This window comes from Phyllobates terribilis, unplaced genomic scaffold, assembly GCF_046119375.1.
Source record: "Phyllobates terribilis strain yellow unplaced genomic scaffold, ASM4611937v1 Scaffold_3__8_contigs__length_932513732, whole genome shotgun sequence".
NCBI classification, from domain to species: Eukaryota; Metazoa; Chordata; class Amphibia; order Anura; family Dendrobatidae; genus Phyllobates; species Phyllobates terribilis.
In genome coordinates, this window is record NW_027362763.1 from 140,820,035 (window position 1) to 140,832,334 (window position 12,300).

Genomic DNA, 12,300 nt, shown 5'->3' on the forward strand with positions numbered 1-12,300 from the left:
TGGTAACCAGACCCCTGGGGTGCCACAATATCGTCTGCAGAGAGTGTGTGTGGCGGTGATAATAGCGCCTGCAGAGAGTGTGTGCGGCGGTGATAATAGCGCCTGCAGAGTGTGTGTGCGGCGGTGATAATAGCGCCTGCAGAGAGTGTGTGCGGCGGTGATAATAGCGCCTGCAGAGAGTGTGTGCGGCGGTGATAATAGCGCCTGCAGAGTGTGTGTGCGGCGGTGATTATAGCGCCTGTAGAGTGTGTGTGCGGCAGTGATAATAGCGCCTGCAGAGTGTGTGTGCGGCAGTGATAATAGCGCCTGCAGAGAGTGTGTGCGGCAGTGATAATAGCGCCTGCAGAGTGTGTGTGCGGCAGTGATAATAGCGCCTGCAGAGAGTGTGTGCGGCAGTGATAATAGCGCCTGCAGAGAGTGTGTGCGGCAGTGATAATAGCGCCTGCAGAGTGTGTGTGCGGCAGTGATAATAGCGCCTGCAGAGTGTGTGTGCGGCAGTGATAATAGCGCCTGCAGAGTGTGTGTGCGGCAGTGATAATAGCGCCTGCAGAGTGTGTGTGCGGCTGAGATAATAGCGTCTGCAGAGTGTGTGCGGCAGAGATAATAGCGCCTGCAGAGAGTGTGTGCGGCAGAGATAATAGCGCCTGCTGAGAGTGTGCGGCAGAGATAATAGCGCCTGCTGAGAGTGTGCGGCAGAGATAATAGCGCCTGCTGAGTGTGTGTGCGGCAGAGATAATAGCGCCTGCAGAGTGTGTGTGCGGCAGTGATAATAGCGCCTGCAGAGTGTGTGTGCGGCAGTGATAATAGCGCCTGCAGAGTGTGTGTGCGGCAGTGATAATAGCGCCTGCAGAGTGTGTGTGCGGCAGTGATAATAGCGCCTGCAGAGTGTGTGTGCGGCAGAGATAATAGCGCCTGCAGAGAGTGTGCGGCAGAGATAATAGCGCCTGCTGAGTGTGTGCGGCAGTGATAATAGCGCCTGCAGAGTGTGTGTGCGGCAGTGATAATAGCGCCTGCTGAGAGTGTGTGCGGCAGTGATAATAGCGCCTGCAGAGTGTGTGTGCGGCAGTGATAATAGCGCCAGCAGTGTGTGTGTGCGGCAGAGATAAAAGCGCCTGCAGAGTGTGTGTGCGGCAGTGATAATAGCGCCTGCAGAGTGTGTGTGCGGCAGTGATAATAGCGCCTGCAGAGTGTGTGTGCGGCAGTGATAATAGCGTCTGCAGAGTGTGTGCGGCAGAGATAATAGCGCCTGCAGAGTGTGTGTGCGGCAGTGATAATAGCGCCTGCAGAGTGTGTGTGCGGCAGAGATAATAGCGCCTGCAGAGTGTGTGTGCGGCAGAGATAATAGCGCCTGCAGAGTGTGTGTGCGGCAGAGATAATAGCGTCTGCAGAGTGTGTGCGGCAGAGATAATAGCGTCTGCAGAGTGTGTGCGGCAGAGATAATAGCGCCTGCTGAGAGTGTGCGGCAGAGATAATAGCGCTTGCTGAGTGTGTGTGCGGCAGTGATAATAGCGCCTGCTGAGTGTGTATGCGGCAGTGATAATAGCGCCTGCAGAGAGTGTGCGGCAGAGATAATAGCGCCTGCAGAGTGTGTGTGCGGCAGTGATAATAGCGCCTGCAGAGTGTGTGTGCGGCAGTGATAATAGCGCCTGCAGAGTGTGTGTGCGGCAGTGATAATAGCGCCTGCAGAGTGTGTGTGCGGCAGAGATAATAGCGCCTGCAGAGAGTGTGCGGCAGAGATAATAGCGCCTGCTGAGTGTGTGTGCGGCAGTGATAATAGCGCCTGCAGAGAGTGTGCGGCAGAGATAATAGCGCCTGCAGAGTGTGTGTGCAGCAGTGATAATAGCGCCTGCAGAGTGTGTGTGCGGCAGTGATAATAGCGCCTGCTGAGAGTGTACGGCAGTGATAATAGCGCCTGCAGAGTGTGTGTGCGGCAGTGATAATAGCACCTGCAGAGTGTGTGTGCGGCAGTGATAATAGCACCTGCAGAGTGTGTGTGCGGCAGTGATAATAGCACCTGCAGAGTGTGTGTGCGGCAGTGATAATAGCACCTGCAGAGTGTGTGTGCGGCAGTGATAATAGCGCCTGCAGGGAGTGTGCGGCAGTGATCATAGCGCCTGCAGAGAGTGTGCGGCAGTGATAATAGCGCCTGCAGAGAGTGTGCGGCAGTGATAATAGCGCCTGCAGAGAGTGTGCGGCAGTGATAATAGCGCCTGCAGAGAGTGTGCGGCAGTGATAATAGCGCCTGCAGAGAGTGTGCGGCAGTGATAATAGCGCCTGCAGAGAGTGTGTGCAGCAGTGATAATAGCGTCTGCAGAGAGTGTGTGCGGCGGTGATAATAGCGTCTGCAGAGAGTGTGTGCGGCGGTGATAATAGAGTCTGCAGAGAGTGTGTGCGGCGGTAATAATAGCGCCTGCAGTGTGTGTGTGCGGCAGTAATAATAACGCCTGCAGAGTGTGTGTGCGGCAGTGATAATAGCGCCTGCAGAGTGTGTGTGCGGCAGTGATAATAGCGCCTGCAGAGTGTGTGTGCGGCAGTGATAATAGCGCCTGCAGAGTGTGTGTGCGGCAGTGATAATAGTGCCTGCAGAGTGTGTATGCGGCAGTGATAATAGCGCCTGCAGAGTGTGTGTGCGGCAGTGATAATAGCGCCTGCAGAGTGTGTGCGGCAGTGATAATAGCGCCTGCAGAGTGTGTGTGCGGCAGTGATAATAGCGCCTGCAGAGAGTGTGTGCGGCGGTGATAATAGCGCCTGCAGAGTGTGTGTGCGGCGGTGATAATAGCGCCTGCAGAGTGTGTGTGCGGCAGTGATAATAGCGCCTGCAGAGTGTGTGTGCAGCGGTGATAATAGTGACGCGCCCCCTGGGCCTGTGCTGTTCAGGGGGATACCCGGAGCCGAATCGCTGGGGGTTGTAGTCTCAGTGTGGCGGTGACCCGGTCCGTGCCCAGGGCGGTCAAACCAGTGGCAGTCTTAAGTAATAACAATGTCCGACTACGCCACCCGTGGATTGCGGTCAGTGGGGACCGCCGCTGCGCTGCCGACCGCTGAGGCTGATGTTGTTTGCGCAGCCGAGTATGGGATAACTCCCCACGGGAGAAGTATTGCCTCAGGGCAGCTAATGTGGATGATGGGAGTGATGGTGTGAGCGTCCCAGTAGTAATGGTGCGGCGATGAAACACAGAGATGTGTGGTGCAGTTCAGGGTCTTTACTGATGGTATAAAGCAGACCCTCCCGGGAGTACTGGTTAGCAGTAGGGGCCTGGTCAGTCTGAGAGCTAGCAGGATCTCCCCTGGCCAGGTGGAGTTGTAGGCCTCCCCGACTGTCTGCACTCTTTCCTGGCTACCTTGCTCTATGCGGGTAGAAGTAGCCCACGTCCCTGAGTATACCGAGTGGTGCTCACCCGTATGGCCGGTGACTTGGGGCCTTCCGTTAGCCTCCGTTTCACGATGGCGGTGCTGGTCCCTTGCTTGTGACTGAGCCTCCGGGCTTCTCTGGCCAGAGGACATGGAATCCCCTGCCGGTTGGATTCTGCTGCTGGACCTGGATGTCCCCACAGCCTCGGACTCCGTGTCCGGGTTAGTGTCTTCAGCCAAGGCGAGCTATCTAGCTTCCAGCCTCTGGCACTCACTCCTGCTCCTACAGAGCTCCTGTTGTCACTTTCCCTGTGTCTGCTGCCCTCCAGACTGCGTCTCTGTCTGGGACTTCACTCACTAATCCCGCCCCAGACCCAGTTTATAAGGGCAGATTCCTCCCCTCCCAGGTCTGGGTGGGCCGTGTTGCATGCTTAGGGCTCCTGACCAGAGAAACCTCCCACTTGCTCTCAGACATAATATCTCTATTACTGTGGTAACCAGACCCCTGGGGTGCCACAATAGCGTCTGCAGAGAGTGTGTGTGGCGGTGATAATAGCGCCTGCAGAGAGTGTGTGCGGCGGTGATAATAGCGCCTGCAGAGTGTGTGTGCGGCGGTGATAATAGCGCCTGCAGAGAGTGTGTGCGGCGGTGATAATAGCGCCTGCAGAGAGTGTGTGCGGCGGTGATAATAGCGCCTGCAGAGATTGTGTGCGGCGGTGATAATAGCGCCTGCAGAGAGTGTGTGCGGCGGTGATAATAGCGTCTGCAGAGAGTGTGTGCGGCAGTAATAATAGCGCCTGCAGAGAGTGTGTGCGGCGGTGATAATAGCGTCTGCAGAGAGTGTGTTCGGCAGTAATAATAGCGCCTGCAGTGTGTGTGTGCGGCAGTAATAATAGCGCCTGCAGAGTGTGTGTGCGGCAGTGATAATAGCGCCTGCAGAGTGTGTGTGCGGCAGTGATAATAGCGCTTGCAGAGTGTGTGTGCGGCAGTGATAATAGCGCCTGCAGAGAATGTGTGCGGCGGTGATAATAGCACCTGCAGAGTGTGTGTGCGGCGGTGATAATAGCGCCTGGAGAGTGTGTGTGCGGCGGTGATAATCGCGCCTGCAGAGTGTGTGTGCGGCAGTGATTATAGCGCCTGCAGAGTGTGTGTGCGGCGGTGATAATAGCGTCTGCAGAGTTTGTGTGCGGCAGTGATTATAGCGCCTGCAGAGTGCGTGTGCGGCGGTGATAATAGCGTCTGCAGAGTGTGTGTGCGGCGGTGATTATAGCGCCTGCAGAGTGTGTGTGCGGCAGTGATTATAGCGCCTGCAGAGCGTGTGTGCGGTGGTGATAATAGCGCCTGCAGAGTGTGTGTGCGGGGGTGATAATAGCGCCTGCAGAGAGTGTGTGCGGCGGTGATAATAGCGCCTGCAGAGTGTGTGTGCGGCGGTGATAATAGCGCCTGCAGAGAGTGTGTGCGGCAGAGATAATAGCGTCTGCAGAGAGTGTGTGCGGCAGTGATAATAGCGCCTGCAGAGAGTGTGTGCGGCAGTGATAATAGCGCCTGCAGAGAGTGTGTGTGCGGCGGTGATAATAGCGTCTGCAGAGTGTGTGTGCGGCAGTGATAATAGCGCCTGCAGAGTGTGTGTGCGGCAGTGATAATAGCGCCTGCAGAGTGTGTGTGCGGCAGTGATAATAGCGCCTGCAGAGTGTGTGTGCGGCAGTGATAATAGCGCCTGCAGAGAGTGTGTGTGGCAGTGATAATAGCGCCTGCAGAGTGTGTGTGCGGCAGTGATAATAGCGCCTGCAGAGAGTGTGTGCGGCAGTGATAATAGCGCCTGCAGAGAGAGTGTGCGGCAGTGATAATAGCGTCTGCAGAGAGTGTGTGCGGCGGTGATAATAGCGCCTGCAGAGTGTGTGTGCAGCGGTGATAATAGCGCCTGCAGAGAGTGTGTGTGCGGCTGTGATAATAGCGTCTGCAGAGTGTGTGTGCGGCGGTGATAATAGCGCCTGCAGAGAGTGTGTGCGGCAGTGATAATAGCGCCTGCAGAGTGTGTGTGCGGCAGCGATAATAGCGCCTGCAGAGAGTGTGTGCGGCAGCGATAATAGCGCCTGGAGAGAGTGTGTGCGGCAGTGATAATAGCGCCTGCAGAGTGTGTGTGCGGCAGTGATAATAGCGCCTGCAGAGAGTGTGTGCGGCAGTGATAATAGCGCCTGCAGAGAGAGTGTGCGGCAGTGATAATAGCGCCTGCAGAGAGTGTGCGGCAGTGATAATAGCGCCTGCAGAGTGTGTGTGCGGCAGAGATAATAGCGCCTGCAGAGTGTGTGCGGCAGAGATAATAGCGCCTGCAGATAGTGTGTGCGGCAGTGATAATAGCGCCTGCAGAGTGTGTGTGCGGCAGTGATAATAGCGCCTGCAGAGTGTGTGTGCGTCAGTGATAAGTGATAATAGCGCCTGCAGAGAGTGTGTGCGGCAGTGATAATACCGCCTGCAGAGAGTGTGTGCGGCAGTGATAATAGCGTCTGCAGAGAGTGTGTGCGGCGGTGATAATAGCGCCTGCAGAGAGTGTGTGCTGCAGTGATAATAGCGCCTGCAGAGAGTGTGTGCGGCAGTGATAATAGCGCCTGCAGAGTGTGTGTGCGGCAGCGATAATAGCGCCTGCAGAGAGTGTGTGCGGCAGTGATAATAGCGCCTGCAGAGAGTGTGTGCGGCAGTGATAATAGCGCCTGCAGAGTGTGTGTGCGGCAGTGATAATAGCGCCTGCAGAGTGTGTGTGCGGCAGTGATAATAGCGCCTGCAGAGTGTGTGTGCGGCAGTGATAAGTGATAATAGCGTCTGCAGAGACTGTGTGCGGCAGTGATAATACCGCCTGCAGAGAGTGTGTGCGGCAGTGATAATAGCGCCTGCAGAGATTGTGTGCGGCAGTGATAATAGCGCCTGCAGAGTGTGTGTGCGGCAGTGATAATAGCGCCTGCAGAGTGTGTGTGCGGCAGTGATAATAGCGCCTGCAGAGTGTGTGTGCGGCAGTGATAATAGCGCCTGCAGAGAGTGTGTGCGGCAGTGATAATAGCGCCTGCAGAGAGTGTGTGCGGCAGTGATAATAGCGCCTGCAGAGAGTGTGTGCGGCAGTGATAATAGCGCCTGCAGAGTGTGTGTGCGGCAGTGATTATAGCGCCTGCAGAGTGTGTGTGCGGCAGTGATTATAGCGCCTGCAGAGTGTGTGTGCGGCAGTGATAATAGCGCCTGCAGAGTGTGTGTGCGGCAGTGATAATAGCGCTTGCAGAGTGTGTGTGCGGCAGTGATAATAGCGCCTGCAGAGAATGTGTGCGGCGGTGATAATAGCACCTGCAGAGTGTGTGTGCGGCGGTGATAATAGCGCCTGCAGAGTGTGTGTGCGGCGGTGATAATAGCGCCTGCAGAGTGTGTGTGCGGCAGTGATTATAGCGCCTGCAGAGTGTGTGTGCGGCGGTGATAATAGCGTCTGCAGAGTTTGTGTGCGGCAGTGATTATAGCGCCTGCAGAGTGTGTGTGCGGCGGTGATAATAGCGTCTGCAGAGTGTGTGTGCGGCGGTGATAATAGCGCCTGCAGAGTGTGTGTGCGGCAGTGATAATAGCGCCTGCAGAGTGTGTGTGCGGCAGTGATAATAGCGCCTGCAGAGTGTGTGTGCGGCAGTGATAATAGCGCTTGCAGAGTGTGTGTGCGGCAGTGATAATAGCGCCTGCAGAGAATGTGTGCGGCGGTGATAATAGCACCTGCAGAGTGTGTGTGCGGCGGTGATAATAGCGCCTGCAGAGTGTGTGTGCGGCGGTGATAATAGCGCCTGCAGAGTGTGTGTGCGGCAGTGATTATAGCGCCTGCAGAGTGTGTGTGCGGCAGTGATTATAGCGCCTGCAGAGTGTGTGTGCGGCGGTGATAATAGCGTCTGCAGAGTTTGTGTGCGGCAGTGATTATAGCGCCTGCAGAGTGTGTGTGCGGCGGTGATAATAGCGTCTGCAGAGTGTGTGTGCGGCGGTGATCATAGCGCCTGCAGAGTGTGTGTGCGGCGGTGATTATAGCGCCTGCAGAGCGTGTGTGCGGCGGTGATAATAGCGCCTGCAGAGTGTGTGTGCGGGGGTGATAATAGCGCCTGCAGAGAGTGTGTGCGGCGGTGATAATAGCGCCTGCAGAGTGTGTGTGCGGCGGTGATAATAGCGCCTGCAGAGAGTGTGTGTGGCAGTGATAATAGCGCCTGCAGAGTGTGTGTGCGGCAGTGATAATAGCGCCTGCAGAGAGTGTGTGCGGCAGTGATAATAGCGCCTGCAGAGAGAGTGTGCGGCAGTGATAATAGCGCCTGCAGAGTGTGTGTGCGGCAGTGATAATAGCGCCTGCAGAGTGTGTGTGCGGCAGTGATAATAGCGTCTGCAGAGTGTGTGTGCGGCAGTGATAATAGCGTCTGCAGAGTGTGTGTGCGGCGGTGATAATAGCGCCTGCAGAGTGTGTGTGCGGTGGTGATAATAGCGCCTGCAGAGAGTGTGTGTGCGGCTGTGATAATAGCGTCTGCAGAGTGTGTGTGCGGCGGTGATAATAGCGCCTGCAGAGTGTGTGTGCGGTGGTGATAATAGCGCCTGCAGAGAGTGTGTGTGCGGCTGTGATAATAGCGTCTGCAGAGTGTGTGTGCGGCGGTGATAATAGCGCCTGCAGAGAGTGTGTGCGGCAGTGATAATAGCGCCTGCAGAGAGTGTGTGCGGCAGTGATAATAGCGCCTGCAGAGTGTGTGTGCGGCAGCGATAATAGCGCCTGCAGAGAGTGTGTGCGGCAGCGATAATAGCGCCTGCAGAGAGTGTGTGCGGCAGTGATAATAGCGCCTGCAGAGTGTGTGTGCAGCAGTGATAATAGCGCCTGCAGAGAGTGTGTGCGGCAGTGATAATAGCGCCTGCAGAGAGAGTGTGCGGCAGTGATAATAGCGCCTGCAGAGAGTGTGCGGCAGTGATAATAGCGCCTGCAGAGTGTGTGTGCGGCAGAGATAATAGCGCCTGCAGAGTGTGTGCGGCAGAGATAATAGCGCCTGCAGATAGTGTGTGCGGCAGTGATAATAGTGCCTGCAGGGTGTGTGTGCGGCAGTGATAATAGCGCCTGCAGAGTGTGTGTGCGGCAGTGATAATAGCGCCTGCAGAGTGTGTGTGCGGCAGTGATAATAGCGCCTGCAGAGTGTGTGTGCGTCAGTGATAAGTGATAATAGCGCCTGCAGAGAGTGTGTGCGGCAGTGATAATACCGCCTGCAGAGAGTGTGTGCGGCAGTGATAATAGCGCCTGCCGAGATTGTGTGCGGCAGTGATAATAGCGCCTGCAGAGTGTGTGTGCGGCAGTGATAATAGCGCCTGCAGAGTGTGTGTGCGGCAGTGATAATAGCGCCTGCAGAGAGTGTGTGCGGCAGTGATAATAGCGCCTGCAGAGAGTGTGTGCGGCAGTGATAATAGCGCCTGCAGAGAGTGTGTGCGGCAGTGATAATAGCGCCTGCAGAGTGTGTGTGCGGCAGTGATAATAGCGCCTGCAGAGAGTGTGTGCGGCAGTGATAATAGCGCCTGCAGAGAGAGTGTGCGGCAGTGATAATAGCGCCTGCAGAGTGTGTGTGCGGCAGTGATAATAGCGCCTGCAGAGTGTGTGTGCGGCAGTGATAATAGCGTCTGCAGAGAGTGTGTGCGGCGGTGATAATAGCGCCTGCAGAGAGTGTGTGCTGCAGTGATAATAGCGCCTGCAGAGAGTGTGTGCGGCAGTGATAATAGCGCCTGCAGAGTGTGTGTGCGGCAGCGATAATAGCGCCTGCAGAGAGTGTGTGCGGCAGCGATAATAGCGCCTGCAGAGAGTGTGTGCGGCAGTGATAATAGCGCCTGCAGAGTGTGTGTGCGGCAGTGATAATAGCGCCTGCAGAGTGTGTGTGCGGCAGTGATAATAGCGCCTGCAGAGTGTGTGTGCGGCAGTGATAAGTGATAATAGCGTCTGCAGAGACTGTGTGCGGCAGTGATAATACCGCCTGCAGAGAGTGTGTGCGGCAGTGATAATAGCGCCTGCAGAGATTGTGTGCGGCAGTGATAATAGCGCCTGCAGAGTGTGTGTGCGGCAGTGATAATAGCGCCTGCAGAGTGTGTGTGCGGCAGTGATAATAGCGCCTGCAGAGTGTGTGTGCGGCAGTGATAATAGCGCCTGCAGAGAGTGTGTGCGGCAGTGATAATAGCGCCTGCAGAGAGTGTGTGCGGCAGTGATAATAGCGCCTGCAGAGAGTGTGTGCGGCAGTGATAATAGCGCCTGCAGAGTGTGTGTGCGGCAGTGATTATAGCGCCTGCAGAGTGTGTGTGCGGCAGTGATTATAGCGCCTGCAGAGTGTGTGTGCGGCAGTGATAATAGCGCCTGCAGAGTGTGTGTGCGGCAGTGATAATAGCGCTTGCAGAGTGTGTGTGCGGCAGTGATAATAGCGCCTGCAGAGAATGTGTGCGGCGGTGATAATAGCACCTGCAGAGTGTGTGTGCGGCGGTGATAATAGCGCCTGCAGAGTGTGTGTGCGGCGGTGATAATAGCGCCTGCAGAGTGTGTGTGCGGCAGTGATTATAGCGCCTGCAGAGTGTGTGTGCGGCAGTGATTATAGCGCCTGCAGAGTGTGTGTGCGGCGGTGATAATAGCGTCTGCAGAGTTTGTGTGCGGCAGTGATTATAGCGCCTGCAGAGTGTGTGTGCGGCGGTGATAATAGCGTCTGCAGAGTGTGTGTGCGGCGGTGATAATAGCGCCTGCAGAGTGTGTGTGCGGCAGTGATAATAGCGCCTGCAGAGTGTGTGTGCGGCAGTGATAATAGCGCCTGCAGAGTGTGTGTGCGGCAGTGATAATAGCGCTTGCAGAGTGTGTGTGCGGCAGTGATAATAGCGCCTGCAGAGAATGTGTGCGGCGGTGATAATAGCACCTGCAGAGTGTGTGTGCGGCGGTGATAATAGCGCCTGCAGAGTGTGTGTGCGGCGGTGATAATAGCGCCTGCAGAGTGTGTGTGCGGCAGTGATTATAGCGCCTGCAGAGTGTGTGTGCGGCAGTGATTATAGCGCCTGCAGAGTGTGTGTGCGGCGGTGATAATAGCGTCTGCAGAGTTTGTGTGCGGCAGTGATTATAGCGCCTGCAGAGTGTGTGTGCGGCGGTGATAATAGCGTCTGCAGAGTGTGTGTGCGGCGGTGATCATAGCGCCTGCAGAGTGTGTGTGCGGCGGTGATTATAGCGCCTGCAGAGCGTGTGTGCGGCGGTGATAATAGCGCCTGCAGAGTGTGTGTGCGGGGGTGATAATAGCGCCTGCAGAGAGTGTGTGCGGCGGTGATAATAGCGCCTGCAGAGTGTGTGTGCGGCAGTGATAATAGCGCCTGCAGAGAGTGTGTGCGGCAGTGATAATAGCGCCTGCAGAGAGAGTGTGCGGCAGTGATAATAGCGCCTGCAGAGTGTGTGTGCGGCAGTGATAATAGCGCCTGCAGAGTGTGTGTGCGGCAGTGATAATAGCGTCTGCAGAGAGTGTGTGCGGCGGTGATAATAGCGCCTGCAGAGAGTGTGTGCTGCAGTGATAATAGCGCCTGCAGAGAGTGTGTGCGGCAGTGATAATAGCGCCTGCAGAGTGTGTGTGCGGCAGCGATAATAGCGCCTGCAGAGAGTGTGTGCGGCAGCGATAATAGCGCCTGCAGAGAGTGTGTGCGGCAGTGATAATAGCGCCTGCAGAGTGTGTGTGCGGCAGTGATAATAGCGCCTGCAGAGTGTGTGTGCGGCAGTGATAATAGCGCCTGCAGAGTGTGTGTGCGGCAGTGATAAGTGATAATAGCGTCTGCAGAGACTGTGTGCGGCAGTGATAATACCGCCTGCAGAGAGTGTGTGCGGCAGTGATAATAGCGCCTGCAGAGATTGTGTGCGGCAGTGATAATAGCGCCTGCAGAGTGTGTGTGCGGCAGTGATAATAGCGCCTGCAGAGTGTGTGTGCGGCAGTGATAATAGCGCCTGCAGAGTGTGTGTGCGGCAGTGATAATAGCGCCTGCAGAGAGTGTGTGCGGCAGTGATAATAGCGCCTGCAGAGAGTGTGTGCGGCAGTGATAATAGCGCCTGCAGAGAGTGTGTGCGGCAGTGATAATAGCGCCTGCAGAGTGTGTGTGCGGCAGTGATTCTAGCGCCTGCAGAGTGTGTGTGCGGCAGTGATTATAGCGCCTGCAGAGTGTGTGTGCGGCAGTGATAATAGCGCCTGCAGAGTGTGTGTGCGGCAGTGATAATAGCGCTTGCAGAGTGTGTGTGCGGCAGTGATAATAGCGCCTGCAGAGAATGTGTGCGGCGGTGATAATAGCACCTGCAGAGTGTGTGTGCGGCGGTGATAATAGCGCCTGCAGAGTGTGTGTGCGGCGGTGATAATAGCGCCTGCAGAGTGTGTGTGCGGCAGTGATTATAGCGCCTGCAGAGTGTGTGTGCGGCAGTGATTATAGCGCCTGCAGAGTGTGTGTGCGGCGGTGATAATAGCGTCTGCAGAGTTTGTGTGCGGCAGTGATTATAGCGCCTGCAGAGTGTGTGTGCGGCGGTGATAATAGCGTCTGCAGAGTGTGTGTGCGGCGGTGATAATAGCGCCTGCAGAGTGTGTGTGCGGCAGTGATAATAGCGCCTGCAGAGTGTGTGTGCGGCAGTGATAATAGCGCCTGCAGAGTGTGTGTGCGGCAGTGATAATAGCGCTTGCAGAGTGTGTGTGCGGCAGTGATAATAGCGCCTGCAGAGAATGTGTGCGGCGGTGATAATAGCACCTGCAGAGTGTGTGTGCGGCGGTGATAATAGCGCCTGCAGAGTGTGTGTGCGGCGGTGATAATAGCGCCTGCAGAGTGTGTGTGCGGCAGTGATTATAGCGCCTGCAGAGTGTGTGTGCGGCAGTGATTATAGCGCCTGCAGAGTGTGTGTGCGGCGGTGATAATAGCGTCTGCAGAGTTTGTGTGCGGCAGTGA